Source organism: Amblyomma mixtum, chromosome 9 (genome assembly GCF_055824585.1).
Source record: "Amblyomma mixtum isolate Tamu chromosome 9, ASM5582458v1, whole genome shotgun sequence".
NCBI classification, from domain to species: Eukaryota; Metazoa; Arthropoda; class Arachnida; order Ixodida; family Ixodidae; genus Amblyomma; species Amblyomma mixtum.
In genome coordinates, this window is record NC_143020.1 from 42381033 (window position 1) to 42388857 (window position 7825).

Genomic DNA, 7825 nt, shown 5'->3' on the forward strand with positions numbered 1-7825 from the left:
CGCAGTCGTACACAACACAAACACAGTCAACGGGCTCACTTTCAAAGCCTACAGCGCAACACACGCGGAGGAGATTGCCATTGCTCTTGCTCTCACTACTCCCAAGTCGAAACACATCATCACCGACTCGCGAGGGGCCTGTCGGAAGTACGAGTTGGGCTGGGTTCCCCCGCTTGCCTAGCGCATACTGTAATATAGCTGTCGATCTGAAGATCCAACTCCACGCAACCTGATTTGGGCCCCCGGTCACCAAGGACTCCAGGGAAACGAACAGGCCGATCAGGCCGCCCGCGCACTCTCTCCCCGGGCTATCTCCCTGTCCTTGGAAGGCTACTCGCAATAAGACAATCTGGCCATTACATTCAAACAAATCACCGATTACTATAAGGAGGAGCACCGGCGCTACCCGGCCCCTTGTAAGGGTCTGGATCGCGCTGACGAGCGCCTCCTCATCAAAATTCTTACTAACACTGTACTGTGCCCGGCGGTGCTTAAACATTTCAATACATCCTTTGATGGCGCGTGCCAGTTCTGTGGGGAGGTGGCTGACAGCTTCCACATGGTTTGGGCGTGTCAGTCAAACCCATCTATCCCCCCCAACCCCAACCCCACCAGAGAGGACTGGGAGGCGGCCCTGCTCGGCTGTCAGGACCTAAAGACCCAAAAGGCCTTGGTTCACCGGACGCAGGCGGCGTTGCTTGCCAATGGGGCCCCGGAATAGGGGCTCCACCTAGTATTGTTAGGGGAAAGGGCCAATAGGGCCTACCCCAATCACCTCTCTGTAAATATTTATTGCATTATAAATGTTTTTCACCACCACCACCCCGTCGAATGCCTTAAGATGACAAGGTCGTACTCGCCTTGGATTTGAAGGGTGTATTCGACAGCGTTACCCACGAGATGATTATCACCCACCTCTCTCAAACTAACTGCGGCAGAAATGCCTTTCAATACATTCCGTAATTTTTAACCGACAGACAATCTTACATTCGAATCCACGATAAGGAACATAGCCCTTTTCATTTAGGAACCAGGGGTACAGTGTACCCCAGGGCGCGGTGCTCTCTCCCCTCTTATTCAATTTGGCTATGATGCGCCTCCGGCCCAGCTGGGCGCTGTCGCCGGTGTGCAGCATGCGCTGTACGCCGATGACATCACCCTGTGGAACACGCAGGGTTCCCTTGGAGACATAGAGGCTAACCTGCAGGAGGCGGCGACCATCGTGGACCGTTATGCTCGCCGCTGCGGCCTCCAATGCTCCACCCAAAAGACTGAATTTTTGCACATACGCCCCTCACCAAAGTGCACAGTCAAAATTTTATTCTCTCTCAAGACAGGTCCAATCCCTGAAAATATCGAAGTCCGGGTACTGGGGCTCTTCATACATCAAGACAGACGGTCAGAAACAACATTGGCCAAACTCCATCAGGTGGGGGACCAGGTGGGCCGCTTGGTCCGCCGGGTTTCTAACAAGTGCGGGGGGATACGATGCAAGGACGCCTTGCGGCTGGCGCATGCATTCGTGACCAGTCTAATTCTACATTCGACTCCATACCTCCACGTGCAGAAGCAAGACGAGGATTCACTCGAAGTCATCCTCCGCAAAATTATTAAGCGGGCTCTAGGCCTCCCCGTGAGCACCTCCAACAAGCGCCTCCTGGGGCTGGGCATGGTGAACACATTTCAGGGGCTCCGTGAAGCCCACTTGACTAACCAATACACACGTCTCTCGAAGACATCGTCGGGTCGCCGCCTCCTTGCCCGACTAGACATCCAAAACACCACTCTCATGGAAGAGCGCGTACGGATTCCATCCCAGTGGAGATGCGCCCTCCACGTGCGCCCTCTTCCTGCGAACATGAACCGTGAGGACCGTAATGGCCGGCGCCTGGCGTGGGTGGAAGCCCTGGCCCGTCACTATGGATCCAAACCCGGCGTATTCTACGTGGATGCCTCCGGCCCCCACCATGGGGGATGACACACAGCCGCAGTCGTCCACCATTACAAAACAGTGAACGGCCTTACTTTCCGAGCCCGTAAAATAACACACGCGGTGGAGGTCGCCATTGCGTTGACTGCATTTTATTCCAATTCAAAAACAATTATTTCCGACTCGCGAGAGCATGTCGGAACGTCGAGCAGGGCTGGGTACCGTATCTAGCCTACCGCATTCTCCAAAACAGCGTCTACACCGGTAACCCCGTGCACCGGCGTATTGTTTGGGCTCCCGCTCACATGGGCCTTGAGGCAAATGAGGCAGCTGACGCCGCCGCCCGCGCGCTCTCTCATCGGACATTCCCCTCCGACCCTGACGATCAGGAACTCGAATTCACTCCCGCTTACTCCTTCAAAGACATTGTTTTACTTTATTAATCTGGCCATGGTCTTTAACCCCGCCCTTGTATAGGTCTCTCAAAGGTGAAGGAACGGCTTCTGCTTCGCCTCTATACTAATACTTGGCTGTGCCCGGCAGCTCTCACACTTCGACCCTTCTTTCTCGGGCAGCTGTCCGCACCTTGCGGAGAAGTCTTCGGACATCTACCACATGGTGTGGGCCTGCCCCTCCAACCGCGCTATCCCCCCTCACCCCAACCCAACCCGGGAGGACTGGGAGGCGACCCTACTCGGCTGCTCTGACCTGCAGGCCCAACGGGCCTTAGTCGCGCGAGTCCGGGTGGCGGCCGATGCCACTGGGGTCCCGAACTAGGGACCTCCACCTAGTATTTTTAAGGGCTGGCCCCCTCTGGGTCAGCTCATGCATAACCTCCTGTAGTATACCTGTACAGAAATGCTTTCTGCCACCACAACCATGCGTTGGCATTGAGTATGTTGTGCCATTTTAAGGAAAGGAAGCGCGGTTAACTGGCTTCCTCGGTCAGTGGACACCTGAATGGCGCTTATTGGTAGGTGGGGTGATGATAGATGTGGTCTGCAGGCATTAACAACGTTGTGCCAGAAACGCGGCGCTGAAGCCACAGGCCATCGACGTTCTTTGTTTTCATTGCCATTGGCGTTGAAAACGTTTAGATTCCGATCATTTTAAGGAAAGGAATTGCGCTTAACTGGCTCCCTGGGTAGACGGACACCTCAATCGCGCTTAGAGGTACGTGATGTGATGGGAGAGAGATGTTAGCTGCTTGCGTTCGGGCTGACAGTAATGAGCGACCTCTCGCAATCAACCATAACTGCCACCTGCCATGGTGGCAGGGCAAGTGGGAACTTTTATATACATATAAAGGCAGGAATTTCGTACCATTTATGCGGGAGAACATGCTGTTCTTCTCGCTCGCGACGCCTTCGACGGCTGTGACAACATCGCGAAATACTTGCAGTGACATCGTATTTCGGAACCAGGCATTGCTGCAGCAAGTGGGGCGTATATCCTTCAACAACCACAAAGCTTCCTTAATTGCGATCAAGAACTGTTAGTTTAGTGTTTCGTGAAAAAGGAAAAATGTGTGCAAAATAACAAGTCATCTGTTTTGTACACGCATGTCTCGCTCGAATTCTTCTCCTCCATCTATCGAAAAGGTGCACAGCTGATGAGCTGCACTCAAATTTCGTATCAGGCAGTAACGTAATCGTCAGCAAATGTTTTGTTTTGTTTTGGATCTTTCCGGTCTCTCGACGGCAGAAAGTATTGATTTGGTAAAAACGTTAGAAATGACTCTCAAGCTAGGTTTAAGCAAGGAGGAGGTGATGCGCTCTATGACGTCCTCAGCCGTGTGCTGTACACTACCCAATACTTACAACGTTCTGAACATTACATAAGCACCTTGAGTGCTTTGATTCGCCAGGCATTCAAGGTAGCACTTCATCTTCCCCTTAACGCACCCACACAGAGACTACTAGGCCTGGGCCTCCACAACACGTTCGGCGAACTGATGGGACCCCACTGACAGGCCCAATACATCAGGCTCACACAAACCTCCACAGGTCGGTATATCCTGAACTGTCCCAGAATCAGAATACCCCTTCACCGGTTGGTCCTCATCAGACCGCTCCCGAGGAATATGCACCCGTCCCACCACGAGCGGCGCCGCAGAGCCCGTGTGAAGTCACTCCATCGAGCGTACGGCTACAAGCCGGACGTCGTATGGGTGGCCGCTGCCTGCACGGGTGATGAAGCGACAGCAGCTGGGGTGGACGCCTCTTTAATGCACCACCCTCACACTACCTCTCCCTCCAGGCACCTCCCCAGAGGCCGCAGAAGAAGCCGCCATTGCACTTGCTATCATCCGCACGGAAGCTCGGTGTATTTTAAGTCACTCACACCGCGATTCTAATTTTTGCTCGAGGCCAAGTGCATGTCCCTGCTTTTGGCATACTGGACTCGCCTGATGCACCCCCACCCCGCCATGTGGAGCTGATATGGGTGCCTGCGCACTCCGGGAATCCCGGTAACGAGGCCGCCAACCTTTCAGCTCGAGGTTCTTTAAACCGGGCTCAGGTGGCCTCGAATCGGGGATTCACGAAGGAGCGTAGGCACTCATTCAGCGAACTGACGTAGACCTGCAGTGCCTTACGCCACCTCTATCCACTGCCGCACCCCTTCCTAGATAACAAACAAGCAACTCTGTGCACAGACTACAGACACACTCTCACCCCTCACCCCTTACCCTAGCCCCTATTATCCCTCCTTCCCCAGTCCGGCAGGCGCCCTTTGCCGAGAACCCTTCGCCTCTTCCCTCCACATTCTTTCCCTCTGCCCGGTGGACCCTACGCCGCGGGAGCTAGAGAACCTCAAGACCTGGGAGGACTGGGAGACCTGCTGCTCTCGGAGGGCCTGGCTGTGCCGACCATCGCCACCGGCCGGGCTGCCAGTGTTATGGACCTTAAGAAAATAAACAATTCAGTGCAGTGGGGTCATGCGGGGACCCTGGGGTGTGCCCCGAATTCCTCTTAAAATATAGTTTCTCTCTCTCTCTCTCTCTATGACGTGGATGCAAAGAGGCAGAGAGTGGAAAGGGCACAAGCGCGCGCAGACGGTTGCGAGGCAGAAGAGCGGGAGGCTAAAAGAGCTCGCGGGACGGAAGAAGGAGAGAAAAAAAGGATAGAGAGGGAGATGGAGTTTCTTTTGTAGAAACAGGCGCAATCGCAGGAGGACCTCAGGAGATCATGGACGATGTTAAGCGTTCGTTAGCGGGTACAGAATCTCCGAGACCGGCCACAGTTTGTCCAAGAAAGCTTAAGGCTCCTTTTGACGACAGAAGAGAAGATTGGGACGCATATCTGCAAACATTCTAGCGAATAGCTTTGGGGCAAGGCTGAGATCGCAGCGAATGGGCCACGGCATTGAGCATGTGTTCAGTCGGGGCTGCGCTGAATGTGTTCGGGTGGATGCCTGCTGCTGAGTTTATGGACTGCGAGAAAGTCAAGAAGGAACTCCTCCAAAGATTCACGATTACGGCAGAGGGTTTTCGGGCGGGATTTCGCATCGCGAAACCTGACGATTCTGAAACCTCTAAGCAGTTTTGCTACAGGCTGGCCAACTATTTCGATAGGTGGCTTCATATGTTAAACTTAGAAAAGGGTTTTGAAAGGGTGCGTGACAATCTGGTGACAGAGTGTAGTTTTTAGCATATTGCAGTAAAAAGCTAGCGCTATTCGCGAAAGAAAGAAAGTTGTGTTCATTGGAAGAGGTTGCCGACACTGCAGACCAAATACCCGAAGGTCAAGAGCCGAGATATATGAGTAACGCAAAGGAGGGAACTCAAAATGTCTTAGACACAGATCTGACAAAACCAAGAGCCTATGGCGGTTCATCTAAGGCTACAGTAAGTTATTTCCTCTCTGGCAAGGTGGGACACCATGCAGTAGACGGTGGGACTTATAGCGTTGCCCAAAAGGCACAGGTTGTGTGTTAAGGTTGTAAGAGAAGAGGACATACTGTGGATGAGTGCCAATATACAGGGTCTGTCCTGAAAGCAATGAGACAAGTCCCGGCATGGCGCGCGCATGCGCTAGATTGGGAAATCGGTTTTGGAGGAAAAGAGGGGGAACCTTCAGCTTTAGAATGAAACGAGCTGAGTTGGCTTCCAGCAGGCGAAGCGAGCGGACGTGTTTGAGCGTGTACTCCTGTTTTGTCGCTGCGTCGAGGAAACCCTGGAGCCAACGCTAGAACAGCGCTATGCGATGAGGCATTGCATTCATCTGAGTAAGTCACCTACCGAGAAGTTTGAGATGATCAAGAAATCATGCGGGAATGATGTAATGTCCAGATCGCAAGTGTTCCAATGGCACAAAGCATTTACAAAGGGCCGTGAAGATATTCAGGACGACACAGCCAACATTACCACCTGTAACTGTCGTCGACGCACCCCCAGACCGTTGCTAATCGTGAACCTCTTCATGGCCGTTTATAAATGCTTTATGCCATGGAAACACTTGCGATCCGATTCTCGGTAGGTAACTTACTCAGTTTAACGCAAAGCTTCACCCTTTCGCGCTGTTCCAACGTTGGCCCCATGGTTTCCGTGACCCACCGACGAAACACGGGTACACGCTCAAACACGTCACTCGCTTCGCCTGCTTGAAGCCAACTGAGCTCGGCGGATTGTGAAGCTGAAGGTTCCCCCTCCATCCCCAAAAGCCGGTTTCTCAATTTAGCGCATACGTGCGCCATGCCCCTCCATCCCCATACGTGGCGCATACGTGTGCCATGTGCGCCATGCCCCTCTATCCCCAAAAGCCGGTTTCTCAATTTAGCGCATACGTGCGCCATGCCGCGACTTGTCTCATTACTTTCAGGACTAGAATGCAGGACCGCGCTGCAAGCATTGTCGACTCTCGGGTAGAACTTGTCACACCACCTCTAGTTCCACAGCTTAAAAGACAGCAAACGCCGCTGGAAAATGAGGCGGTGAGTGGAACACCCAAGTCCAAAGCAGCAATGCCTGCGATCGCCGGGCAAATAGGGGACCGTCCTATATTGGTGCCTGAAGATAGCGGAGCCAACATATTTTTGGTTCGGAGAAGCCTGGTGAAGGACGAGGATCTTACAAGGGAAGCGTCGGCCATCACCCTTGTATATAGCACGGTCAGGTACCTTCCTGAAGCCAGGATTGTAGTGCCCACGCCGTATTATACTGGACAGGTAGTTGCACAACGCGTAGAACCGCCAATCTACGATCTCACCTTGGGAGTCATTACGGGTGCAAGAAGTGTCCAGGACTTCAATCCCGAGTGGAGGTTACTCGACGCTGAGGAACACCCAAAGAGGAAAGGCCCGCGACAGCTCAGGCGGGTGACGGGGCAGTCAGTTTCTCATCGGCAGTGGAGACAAGAGCACAAGTGACAGCCAGAGCAACGCAGCTTCCACTCTACGCCCGTTGCGATGTGTCTCAGCGTCACACCGGTCGAAATTTAAATTAGGCAAAGATAAGACCCGACCTTGAAAGCCTGCTTCGAAAGAGGTGGAGAAAATGTGGAAAGAAAAATAACTAGCACATCATTCGAATATTATTTGGTAAACGGTCTTCTGCACAGGGAAAGCATATTTAGCTCGGGAAGGTGGGTAGGTAGAACATCTGGTGTTCCCGAAAGATATGGTAGAGACAGTGTTATCCTTAGGACATGACCCCATTATGGCCGGACACCAGGGTGTTCGGAAAACGGTGTCTAGAATCACCGAGGAGTTCTCCTGTCCACGTGTACAGAGTGAAGTTAAACGGTTTGTTTGCTCGTGTGACGTGTGTCATCGCAGTGCCAAAAGGAAGAGTCTGTCCCGTACCTCTGTGCAAGATGCCAGCCATCGACCCACCGTTTTAAAGAGGGGCTATAATCATTGTGGGGTACATCTCTCCAGTATTCGCCAGAGGCAGTA

General features: G+C 53.0%; 1 pseudogene; it reads left to right on the forward strand.

Annotated features, from left to right (window-relative positions):
• The first annotated feature begins 1877 nt into the window (after window positions 1-1877).
• On the forward strand, window positions 1878-7374 carry LOC149328853 (uncharacterized; annotated as a pseudogene).
• The last annotated feature ends 451 nt before the right edge of the window (window positions 7375-7825 follow it).